This window comes from Schistocerca americana, chromosome 1 (assembly GCF_021461395.2).
Source record: "Schistocerca americana isolate TAMUIC-IGC-003095 chromosome 1, iqSchAmer2.1, whole genome shotgun sequence".
Lineage (NCBI taxonomy): Eukaryota > Metazoa > Arthropoda > Insecta > Orthoptera > Acrididae > Schistocerca > Schistocerca americana.
In genome coordinates this window covers 1,061,987,735-1,062,000,731 of record NC_060119.1, presented here as the reverse complement: position 1 = coordinate 1,062,000,731, position 12,997 = coordinate 1,061,987,735, and the positions used below count along the sequence as shown (strand labels likewise).

General features: G+C 42.7%; 1 pseudogene; it reads left to right on the top strand.

Moving 5' to 3' along the window:
• The first annotated feature begins 728 nt into the window (after positions 1–728).
• Positions 729–846, top strand: LOC124561678 (annotated as a pseudogene).
• Positions 847–12,997: the final 12,151 nt, after the last annotated feature.

Below are 12,997 nucleotides of genomic sequence, written 5' to 3'. Positions count from 1 at the left end.
ACTGTAATTGTTGTCATACATTCTACTGACAAACCATAAAATGTGATTTATTATGTTAAAGAACAGTTTTACAGAACAAAAAGTCAAAAGACCCATTTGACAATTCCAAAGACAATACCACAACTAAAGTTCGTATATAAGTGCGTTGTATCTTAGTCCAGAATGGTTGGTTCGTAAGAACACGAGTAACTAGTAAGCAGTAGCCAGTAGTTATCTGAAGGTGACCTAATAAGCCGAAAACTAGTTCATACAAATAAAAATTAGTAGAACAAAAAACCGCCTAAATGTTATTCAATCTTCAATATGAATTTGTTCTATCAAGAAGAGACGGAAGAATCCATAAATACAATAGAAGGTAGCTGATATGCGGCCTGTGTCTATATAATATGCCTCTATCTGCTTGTACCCCTTGAAAACGGAAAAATTGATACGAAAAACAGAGTTCTTCAAATTCTTTTCTCACTGTTTAGCACTGACTGTTCGTAATGCATCCCCGACAGCAACATGATTCTTGAACAGTGTTTCAAAAAATTAGTATCAGTGGGAGAATATTGGTCATTTTTCATGTTGTTTAACCAATTATCACTTTTACAGAACAGCAGCGAACATTGGACGAACTAAGTTTTCTTTCATTTACCTAATTAGTATTTTTATTCTACGTATCTTGAAACTAAGAGAGTCAAAATTCTTCAACCCTTTTTCGATTTCTAGTTTTACTGCAGGAAACAGGCAACGGCCTTGCCGCAGTGGATACAACGGTTCCCGTGAGATCACCGAAGTTAAGCGCTGTCGGGCGTGGTCGGCACTTGGATGGGTGACCATCCAGGCCGCCATGCGCTGTTGCCATTTTTCGGGGTGCACTCAGCCTCGTGATGCCAATTGAGGAGCTACTTGACCGAATAGTAGCGGCTTCGGTCAAGAATACCATCATAACGACCGGGAGTGTGGTATGCTGACCCCACGGCACTCCTATCCGCATCCTCCACTGAGGATGACACGGCGGTTGGATAGTCGCGGTAGGCCACTCGTGGCCTGAAGACGGAGTGTTTTACTGCAGGAAATAACAGAAATTATTGCAGAAAGCGGTTATCTTTAGCGGTTTTAATACTCCGATTGAACTGGCAAAAGAAAAAAGACAGAAGCAAAACGATACAGCCAAAAACCGGTTGTTTCAGTGATAATCGCCTTCCCGCCCCTGAAGTGAACATGTTGCGAGATGCGACGTTTTTTGTGCAATTTGGGGCACTTAATACGTATTTTCCAGTGAATATACTAAAAATTACGTCTTTTTATTTTTATTTTTTTTCATGCGCCACTTTTCTTGCCGAGGTGTGATATAATGAAAAAAAAACACAAGTAAATAAGCAGACAGCTTCTTCTTAATACTGTAGCAGCAGCAGCTGGATTAATTGACTTGAGATGGTCTGCGGGGCATTACGTCTGGTCTGACATCGGCAGCGGCTGACAGGGTAACGGCGTGCCCAGAGCTGGGTGGGAACACGCTGCCGCCGATGACAGGTCGTTACGGAAGAACAAGTGCCCGCTGCCGCCATCTCCCCCCTGCATCTGCTGCCGGTGCTGCCATCTGTCGCCATTTGTCAGCAGCGGCGTCGCACTCGACAGCCCTACAGCGGTCTGTTTGTCTCGGCGACACTGCAGACGGCCTCCGCCCGCCACCCGCACCCACTCGCGCCTCGAGACTGACGTAAGAAATGGTATTCTGGCTGTGTGCTCACTTCGAAGCATCTGTACGGGTACAGGCGTCCGTTTATCTGTTGGGCACATTTTTCACAAACTTATCCTTAGTGCCGCATTTTTCGCAAACTTATTCCTTAATGGAAAACATGTTACGAGTACTTCACTTCAGTGGAAGCGAATGTAACAACTGCCTAACAACTGTGAAGCACCCAGGAGATATTTTCAGGTGTCAATGTAATTTCGTACAGGCACACACCATCGGAGCGTATGTATAAAATTCTCTTTGACAGGTAGGACGCAAATCAGAGTGTTTTTCGTGTTTTGTTATCAGGCCTCGTACGGCGTATATGGGGCGTCAAGGATACGGAGATGTCACGTACTCGCGTGAAACAACTTTTGCCAGATCTTGACAGTATTTCAATGGGACCTCTTCGAGGGTCTTCATTTGACTACCTGGTCGAGTCGTCCAGTATCTATATCTGTGGGGTATTCGGATGTGAGAATGGCTCTGAGCACTATGGGACTTAAATTCCTAGGTCATCAGTCCCCTAGAACTTAGAGCCGCTCAAACCTAACTAACCTAAGGACATCACACACATCCATGCCCGAAGCAGGATTCGAACCTGCGACCATAGCGGTCGCCCGGTTCCAGACTGTAGCGCCTAGAACTGTTCGGCCACCCAGGCCGGCGATGTGAGAATAGCCTGATAAGCCGGCGGAAGTGGCCGATCGGTTCTACGAGCTTCAGTCTAGAACCGCGCGACCGCGACGGTCGCAGGTCCGAATCCTGCCTCGGGCATGGATGTGTTTGATGTCCTTAGGTTAGTTAGGTTTAAGTAGTTCTAAGTTCTAGGGGACTGATGACCTCAGATGTTAAGTCCCATAGTGCTCAGAGCCATTTAGCCAATGGCCCGATATTGGACTGCATGGTAGCGTGAGGGTAAATGGTTCAAATGGCTCTGAGCACTATGGGACTCAACTGCTGAGGTCATTAGTCCCCTAGAACTTAGAACTAGTTAAACCTAACTAACCTAAGGACATCACAAACACCCATGCCCGAGGCAGGATTCGAACCTGCGACCGTAGCGGTCTTGCGGTTCCAGGCTGCAGCGCCTAGAACCGCACGGCCACTTCGGCCGGCTGCGTGAGGGTAAGCATCGGCGTCAAGGTTCCAGTCGAACACTACAAGGGAGAATCGCTTGAATGTCATCGTAACCCCTTCAGATTTGCGCCTATTGTCAAGAAACAATGATGGACACACACTGAAGCGCTAAAGAAACTGGTATAGGCATGGATGTTCAAATACCAAGATATGTAAACAAGCAGAATACGGTGCTGCGATCGGCAACACCTGTATAAGACAACAAATGTCTGGTGCAGTTGTTAGATCGGCTACTGCTGCTACAATGACACGTTATCAATATTTAGGTGAGTTTAAACGTGATATTATAGTAGACGCACAAGCGATGGGACACAACATCAACGAGGTAGCGGTGAAGTGGCGATTTTCCTGTACGACCAATGAAGGAGTGTACCGTGAATATCAGGAATCCGGTCAAACATCAAATCTTCGACATCGCTGCGGACGGCAGAAGAACCTGCAAGAACGGGAGCAACGACGACTGAAGAGAATTGTTCATCGTGCCAGGAATGCAACCCTTTCGCAAATTGCTGCAGATTTCAATGCTGGGCCATCAACAAGTGACAGCGTGCCAACCATTCAACGAAACGTCATCGATAAGGGCTTTCGGAGCCGAAGGCTCACTCGTGTAGCATGACGACTGCACGACACGAACCTTTAGCGTGGCCTGGGCCCGTCAACACCGACGTTGGGTTGTTGATGACTGGAATCATGTTTCCTGGTTGGACGAGTATCGTTACAAATTGTATCGAGCGGATGCACGTATATGGGTATGGAGACAACGTCATGAATCCATGGACCCTGCATGGTCAGCAGCGATCATAAAGCGGTTACTGCATCGATGATTTCAGCCGTAAATAGAAATATTAAAAAAGGTAGGAAGATTTTTCTGTTTAGCAAAAGTGACAAAAGCAGATTTCAGGGTACCTGACGGCTCAACGCAAAAGTTTTGTCTCAAGCACAGATAGTGTTGAGGATCAGTGGACAAAGTTGAAAACCATCGTACAATATGCATTAGATGAGTACGTGCCAAGCAAGATCGTAAGAGATGCAAAAGAGCCACCGTGGTACAACAACCGAGTTAGAAAGCTGTTGCGGAAGCAACGTCTGGCTTGGCAGAAAATCCTAAGAAATTTTGGTCTTATGTCAAAGCAGTAGCTGGATCAAAACAAAATGTCCAGACACTCTGTGACCAAAATGGTACTGAAACGGAGAATGACAGACTAAAGGCCAAAATACTAAATGTCTTTTTCCAAAGCTGTTTCACAGAGGAAGACTGCACCGTACTTACTTGTCTAGATTGTCGCACAGATGACAAAATGGTAGATATCGAAATAGACGAAAGAGGCGTAGAGAAACAATTAAAATCGCCCAAAAGAGGAAAGGCCGCTGGACCTGATGGGATACCAGTTCGGTTTTACACAGAGTACGCGAAGGAACTTGCACCCCTTCTTGCAGCGGTGTAACGTAGGTCTCTAGAAGAGCGTAGCGTTAAAAAGGATTCGAAATGAGCATAGGTCATCCCCGTTTTCAAGAAAGGACATCGAACAGATGTGCAGAACTATATACCTATATCTCTAACGTCGATCAGTTGTAGAATTTTGGAACACGTATTATGTTCGAGTATAATGACTTTTCTGGAGACTAGAAATCCACTCTGTAGGAATCAGCATGGGTTCGAAAAAGGCGATCGTGTGAAACCCAGCTCGCGCTATTCGTCCACGAGACTCAGTGGGCCATAGACACGGGTTCCCAAGTAGATCCCGTGTTTCATGACTTCCGCAAGGCGTTCGATACCATTCCCCACAGTCGTTTAATGAATAAAGTAAGAGCATATGGACTATCAGACCAATTGTGTGATTGGATTGAAGAGTTCCTAGATAACAGAACGCAGTATTTCATTCTCAATGGAGAGAAGTCTTCCGAAGTAAGAGTGATTTCAGGTGTGTCGCAGGGGAGTGGATGACATCGGAAGTTCACTGAGGCTTTTTGCGGATGATGCTGTGGTATATCGAGAGGTGGTAACAATGGAAAATTGTACTGAAATGCAGGAGGATCTGCAGCGAATTGGCGAATGGTGCAGGGGATGGCAATTGACTGTCAATGTAGACAAGTGTAATGTGTTGCGAATACATAGAAAGAAAGATCCCTTATCATTTAGCTACAATATACTACAATATAGCAGGTCAGCAACTGGAAGCAGTTAATTCCATAAATTATCTGGGAGTACGCATTAGGAGTGATTTAAAATGGAATGATCATATAAAGTTGATCGCCGGTAAAGCAGATGCCAGACTGAGATTCATTGGAAGAATCCTAAGGAAATGCAATCCGAAAGCAAAGGAAGTAGGTTACAGTACGCTTGTTCTCCAACTGCTTGAATACTGCTCAGCAGTGTGGGATCCGTACCGGACAGGGTTGATAGAAGGGATGGAGAAGATCCAACGGAGAGCAGTGCGCTTCGTTACAGGATCATATAGTAATCGCAAAAGCGTTACGGAGATGACAGATAAACTCCAGTGGAAGACTCTGCAGGAGAGACGCTCAGTAGCTCGGTACGGGCTTTTGTTGAAATTTCGAGAACATACCCTCACCGAGGAGTCAAGCAGTATATTGCTACCTCCTACGCATTATCTCGCGGAGAGACCATGAGGATAAAATCAGAGAGACTAGAGCCCACACAGACACACAGAGGCATACCGACAATCTTTCTTTCCACGAACAATTCGAGACTGGAATAGAAGGGAGAACTGATAGAGGTATTCAAGGTACCCTACGCCACATTCCGTCAGGTGGCTTGCGGAGTATGGATGTAGATGTAGATGTAGAGCAGGGGACTGTTCAAGGTGATGGAGGTTGTGTGATGGTGTGGTGTGTGTGTAGTTTGAGTGATATGGGACCCCTGATATTCTATAGATTCGACACTGTCTGATCACCTGCATCTATTCATGTCCATTGTGCATTCCGACGGACTTCGATACTCCACACGTCTAGAATTGCTACAGAATGGCTCCAGGAACATTCTTCTGAGTTTAAATATTTCTGCTGGGAACCAAACTCCTCAGACGTGAACATTATTGAGCATGCCTGGGATGACTTGACGTGCTGTTCAGACGAGATCTCCACCCCCTCCTACTGCAGGTTTCACGGTGGCAATTCCCTCCACAACTACTTCAGACGTTGGTGGAGTCCATGCCACGTCGTGTTGCGACATTTCTGCCTGCTTGCGGGGGCCCTACACGATATTAGGCAAGTGTACCAGTTTCTTTGGCTCTTCATTGCAAATAGCACGTATCTCTATGAATTGTCTGCATGGCTCTGAAGTACTCCTGTGGTCAGCGATATCTCAAAATCTGTCCCCGATTGGTGTGTTGGACCAGCTCGGACGTCATCTCTGACGTACTGCCACTATCCAGTTGCGTCGGGAGACTTCGTGACATTCTTCCTTGCTGAATTAGTGCATGCATACAGGCCAGTGGGGGTAAAATGTCATACTGACAGGTGGGCTCGTAAAGTCAGCTTCTCCGAAAATCTGACTTGAAAGAAGATCATATATCCTCCCCACCTGTAAACAATGGTTAGGTACACGTTGTATAACAATGTTGTTAGTAATAATCCTATAATTTTTAACTTCATGCTTAAGGAAACTGTATAGCTACGCCCAAATTCTGAAGATCACTGTGAAGAGCCGTAACTGGGCTTGGCAGAGTGCCACTCCGTTAGAAAGCTGAGAGGGGGGTGTCTACACCTTGTGACCCGTCTCAGTCATCACCGCGTTAGCAGTTGAATACATCCTTACTTAAATGTGGTTCTAAATCGATTAATTAAGAAGCATGAGTTTGATAGGCGTTACAAAATATCGACATATAATGAAAAAGGTTATAAAAAAGACTGAGTGAACTGTTTAATGATGAACTTGGAGGGGTGTCGTGTAACGTCCGTCTACACCAAATGACGAAAAAAGTAACGAACAAAATGGAGTGGAAAAAGAATGCTCTTGACTGAAACGAAAGAGGCTCCCTTCCAATCCAGCTTTCACCTCTCAAGAATGTGAGGAGTCTCCAGAAACGAGACGGTGTCCGGATTCCACGTTAAACTATGGTTCCCCCCTGGGGTAGGTTATGGACACGCTTGTCGCCGAAGCAGCGTCCAATTGAAAAGACTTGTATCGGGACAGTGAGCTACACGACGTTACTATTATTATTATTATTATTTCTTTACTTTCTCAGACGTTAAGTCTGGTTAAAAATGGAAAGTGACGCGGACATTGATCAAGCGTCACTTCCTTTTAACTGTATGGTATGTGTTATATTGTATTTAGGAACTTTCGGGTAATTGAACATGTATCAATAATTACAGATTTCTGTAGTTGTATATATAAGTTTGGATGTAGCTGTATTGCATTGATGTACTGGTGGATATTGTGTGGTATGACTCCTGTAGTTGATAGTATAATTGGTATAATGTCAACTTTATCCTGATGCCACATGTCCTTGACTTCCTCAGCCAGTTGGATGTATTTTTCAATTTTTTCTCCTGTTTTCTTTTGTATATTTGTTGTATTGGGTATGGATATTTCGATTAGTTGTGTTAATTTCTTCTTTTTATTGGTGAGTATGATGTCAGGTTTGTTATGTGGTGTTGTTTTATCTGTTATAATGGTTCTGTTCCAGTATAATTTGAATTCATCATTCTCCAGCACACTTTGTGGTGCATACTTGTATGTGGGAACGTGTTCTTTTATAAGTTTTGTTGTAAGGCAAGCTGTTGATGTATTATGGTTCCCCCCCCTGGGGTAGGTTATGGACACGCTTGTCGCCGAAGCAGCGTCCAATTGAAAAGACTTGTATCAGGACAGTGAGCTATACGACGTTACTATTATTATTATTATTATTTTTCTTTACTTTCTCAGACGTTAAGTCTGGTTATTATTATTATTATTATTATTATTATTTTCATCAACACTGCTACTACACGGCGATATGGAATGTGGCTTGCACCATCCAGCCGGTTGTTACAACACTGATCGTGCCGTATTAAAAGGGCGACACTTAACTGCAGGCGTCATCACACGTTTCTGTCCAGGAATAGAAAAACTGTAACGAAACTACAGGAGGCAACTGCCTCGGCCCGAACCTGTGACAATCGTTGTTGTCTTCCTAGCGTGGAACCTCTGATATCCGAAATGATATATGCCACGTCATCTTCAAAATTCTGTCGACGACGATGTCATTAGAGACGATGCATGTGCTTGGATTGGAGATTGGAAACAGAATTCAGCCGTGTCCTTTTCAAAAGAACCATCTCAGCTTTTGCTTTGACAAATTTAGAGAAATATCTGAAAACTTAAATCTGCCATCCTTTCGAATGCGAATGCAATACCTTACAATTTCCCCACATCGTTTGGTTAGACAGCTTCAGCAAATCGGAAACAATAATGTCTTGTTGGCTTCTTCAATATCTTTTAACCTCGGAATATATGGTGAGCTAAATTAATATAAATAATCAGAGCAAACAAATTAGTCAACCAAATAATAATAATAATATAATTTGCGAATTTATTGTATTGAAACACCAACGCTAGGAGTAAAATTAGTGTAATTACAGCATCTAGTGACGCATAACAGGCTGGAAACTGTTAAATAAACCGAAACCGGTAATATAGTCTAAATTACAGCAATTTTGTCAATTACAGTAAAAGCTATCATCGCACAGATTTGCTGTTATTTCAAGACACAACATGTTCAGAAGTTCTGCAGGATAAATATGTTTTGGGATATTTATTTTAACATAAGGATGTTCACAGATACTATGCGAAAATCTTCCGAGAAGCTTTTATTCATCCCTGCAGGACTCTTTATTAGAAAACTATTTTTGTTTGTTACATTTACATAATTTATTTACTGTGAAATTCAAGATCAGGCTCAATATCTGTTGTATCATGTTATGTTAATAAACGCCACTATAGTTGTATTTCAGCTACGTTTACAGATTGAGAGGTCCAGTGAATATGTTTCCTGTTCAGGCTGTTTTTATTAACACCCTTTAGCGACCCAATGATGATTCCAGTTTCAATATTTAAAATTGTGTCTTGACGCTTTTAATTTCCATTCTCCGCAAGTAATTAAAGTTTTCTGATTGTCTACTACAAGTACTTCATTTTTATCATTTTGTAAATTGTGCTGAACTGAGTAAACTCGTGGCCATTTTTTCAGGCTGCCCAAGCGTATTCTAAAAGGATGTTTAAGTTACAGTTTTCAAATAATATTTTAGAATAAATGATACAATGTCCTGTTGGGTAATACTGGCTTCCCATTATCTTACTGAAATCAGTTTCCTGGCGACTGATTCACTTGTAGCCGGCCGAAGTGGCCGTGCGGTTAAAGGCGCTGCAGTCTGGAACCGCAAGACCGCTACGGTCGCGGGTTCGAATCCTGCCTCGGGCATGGATGTTTGTGATGTCCTTAGGTTAGTTAGGTTTAACTAGTTGTAAGTTCTAGGGGACTAATGACCTCAGCAGTTGAGTCCCATAGTGCTCAGACCCATTTGAACCATTTGATTCACTTGTACAGGATGCAATATAAATGTTTTACTTCGTGACGTCGTGCACTGCAAATCCCCAGGTGTCTGCATCTGCAAAAACTTGTGTTTGTGACTAGCCAAGCTCATTTAATTAATTAATTACTTTTTTTTTGAGGTGCATAGCTTCAGTCTCCTACATCTGCAGCCAGGAATTTTCCAAGTTGAAATCCTGTCGTAGCCTAGTAATATACCTTCCCTTGTCAATCGTTGCTTGAGAAGAATCTGAGATAGTGCCAACCATTATGGTGAGGGACATTAGGAAGTGTCATGAGTTTTGCGCTGTCATGTCTCCCTATATATCCTCTACATTACCTTTACGTACACACCTGGCGTGAAGTCGGCAGTAAAGTGCAGCCTGTTTAACAAGTTTAATACGAAACCAACCCAGCCAAAGTCGCCGCTAAAAATACGATATTAACCTCGTATGGTAGACATTATTACAATACTAAATCAGAATTCCTTAAAAACACTACATCAAAGGAGTTAAGCAGTTTCATCAGTGAGTTAAACTGATTTTCTTGTAGATGTACCTGACACTGACTTTCAGTCCAATTTTGGGACACTGAAAGATGCAACGCAATCCTTCAGTGGTGTACTGTGAAAATTCTACATTTGCTCTTACCTTTAGTCACACTGCTGTGAAGTATCAAACGTGAATCAGTACCGCAATAATGACTGTTCGCGCAATTTTTAGTATTGTTCATGTGTATAGAATATATGAAAAGATGTGAACACAGTGCAGTCACATAACTGCTGCTGTCAAAAGGCACCAAGGGGATCCTTGAGCTAATGCTGTCATTTGACTGAAGGGGCACCGCCAGTAATTTCGCTATTTCATGAGACGATGCGGAGATATTTAGGATTGAGTTCGTTAGGCAGATACATGGATTGTTCAGAAGAACGCCACCATCTCTTTTCCCTCTTACAGTCCAGATAAGACTGACTCAAATTTCGGACTCCACCAGAATGTTATCTGTTTCTCCTAGTCTAATGACATTGTCCCGTCATTCTTTGGCGAATTCGGGACCGTAAGCGGATGAGAAAGGCCTGTTTACTCACGGATGTAACGGCCGCTATGAGCTTACCACGTACCCATTGCTGCATTTTGTGAAACATCTTTGGCCTTTAGAGATGGCTGGGAGATGGCTCTTGGCACGGCATACTGTCGGACGGAACATCTTTGATTCGCATACCACTGCAGTACACTTCAGATATAGTGCGCTGTTTTCTGCTCCTCCCTTGGGTTCTTCTGCTACTGAAATTCAATATCGCAGCGACTGCTCTGCTGCATGGAAAAAAATTAAGTAGAAGCCGAAATTTTAAATTAAGCGGTCTGGAAGTTATTTAAACATAATTTAGAGCGGCCGAGACTTGACCATTAACGAACTAACAGCAGACAATACTTGCATCGTGACCCCCAACTAATCCTGAGGGTACTTACCATAACTAGATCTCTTCGTTCTCCTCTGCACTGAGTGGTCCAGGCAGAATTAATTACGGAAGACTGTCGAGAGGATTAATTATAAGTTTTTCAACTCCCTCGTAAATTTGCGAACTTCGCGCTTTCGTGTAATACACTGCCAGACCGTAGTTCAGTAAAAATTACGGCGGGATTGTCCTGTTACATAATATCTGTTTACCGTTTGCAGTTATAAGATAGCGTAGTGCCTTGATTACTAAAACACAGAATACGAAGTGGGTGACTGCTTGTTCATGGTAGCACTCTAAGAGTTGCACCGGTCTGTTATATTCATTTTAAGCCGTCGTGCAGTAAGAATAATTAAATGGAAGTCGAGGACAGGTTGGAAACTGGGGTACACTTCAGAACAAACACAAGTAACATTATTCAAAAATTCTTTGAACACACAAATGATCTACGTTTTACATCAGAACACGTAAATGATCTACCTTTTAGATCATTGTTATCAAATCACTGAAGGGTAACAGTTTGGGAAACTATCTTGAAGTCATCATCATCAAAATCAGCCATTTGACACCCATTACTGGACAATGGCCTTTTCTATTCACCTTGTGTTACGTACGGTCTTCTACAATAGGCAGATTTTCTAATTTTACCTATCTATCGTCATTGTCTTTTCTTATCTACAGTAATCCAACATACAGCATCAATTGCGCATCTACCTTTCATTCGCTTGGCTACGTGCCCCACCCATCATCATTTCATTTTCACTGCAGTCGCAATTCTTTCAATCTAATCTGTTCCCTGATCGACTTTCTTCTATTCCTGACAGTTAATATGTACGTCATTGGCGGACTGAGGTGCCATCGTAGATATATAAAGCTATTCCCTGACCTTCCGTCTCCCGGGACATCATCAGAGAAAACACGAAAAATGTATCAAAGGCTAAAGGGGCCCCAGATTTTATAGTCCAGGCAGTGATATTAGCGTTTTATGAAAGACAACACGTTATCGTGGTCATTAAATAGAGGGGCAATGCAGACTGATAAACACAATGATAATCTTAACAAAAGACAAGAAAAATTAAACAAAATATGGATACCGACTTTGTGTCAACAGAATAACGATCGATGACATTTTACTGAGAACGATGACATCAACCAGAAATAACCACGCAACAAATGGTGTTGCCCCTATATAGTTCTATAAATTAAGGGATGGCTTGAGCCCTTGATGCAGTTGTCTTTTATCTCCGAAGATGTGTGCCATAGTCAGAGACGAAATGTCAGGGAATAGTTATATATATCGACAACATAAGATACCGGCTGTGTAAACATGCACTGCATAAATCCTCTGAAGTTTAATTTGTACTTACAATTGCTTAGATTTTACAGGTGGTTGGATAGTTGAAATCGAGTTCTAAGGTATATTTCGTGACGTTTCGACCTATTCCAGTATGAGTGGAATTATGAGATAACGATTTCTTATTTAAAAAGTAGAAATTAAAAGCGAACTCTGTTTTCTGGTCTCTCACATTCCCAAAACTATTTATTCCTTTTTCCCCCTTTTGAAACTTGTACACTTGCACCCGTGGTCCAGGTGAATTATTCTTGCACAACGTCCAAGGGATGTCTTATTTTTTCTGTCTGACAACGAAGTGTCGCCATGGGCTTTAAACTATTACGACGGACTGCGTTTATAAATTTGCATTATGAATAAGTACACATTCTGTTTTGCTAAACATCATAAAAGTCCAATTCTAAAAAAGAAACTCTGGTCACGGCACATGAACTTTGAGGCACATGAATTTTGAATAAAAATCATCAGCCATGGCGGCTGAAGACTTTTGGCATAAGTAGCTCCCTCACACTGTCAATGGTCTTCTCAAAGACGTCGGAGGATTGGACGGAGCTTCAGGGCTCTCTCTTGCCCGTGGGACGGGAGACCCCCCGAAGACGGAAGAATCAGCAATGATCAACGGCATGAGGAGGCAGAAGGCAATGAAAACTACTACATTAACAACACGTACTGCGTATCCACTGGACATGTAACCTATAATTGAAAAGTGTAATGATGATCTCTCCACTGGCAAGAGATTCCGGAATAGTCTCCCACTCGGATCTCCGAAAGGGAACTGCCAAGGGGGAGGTGACCAT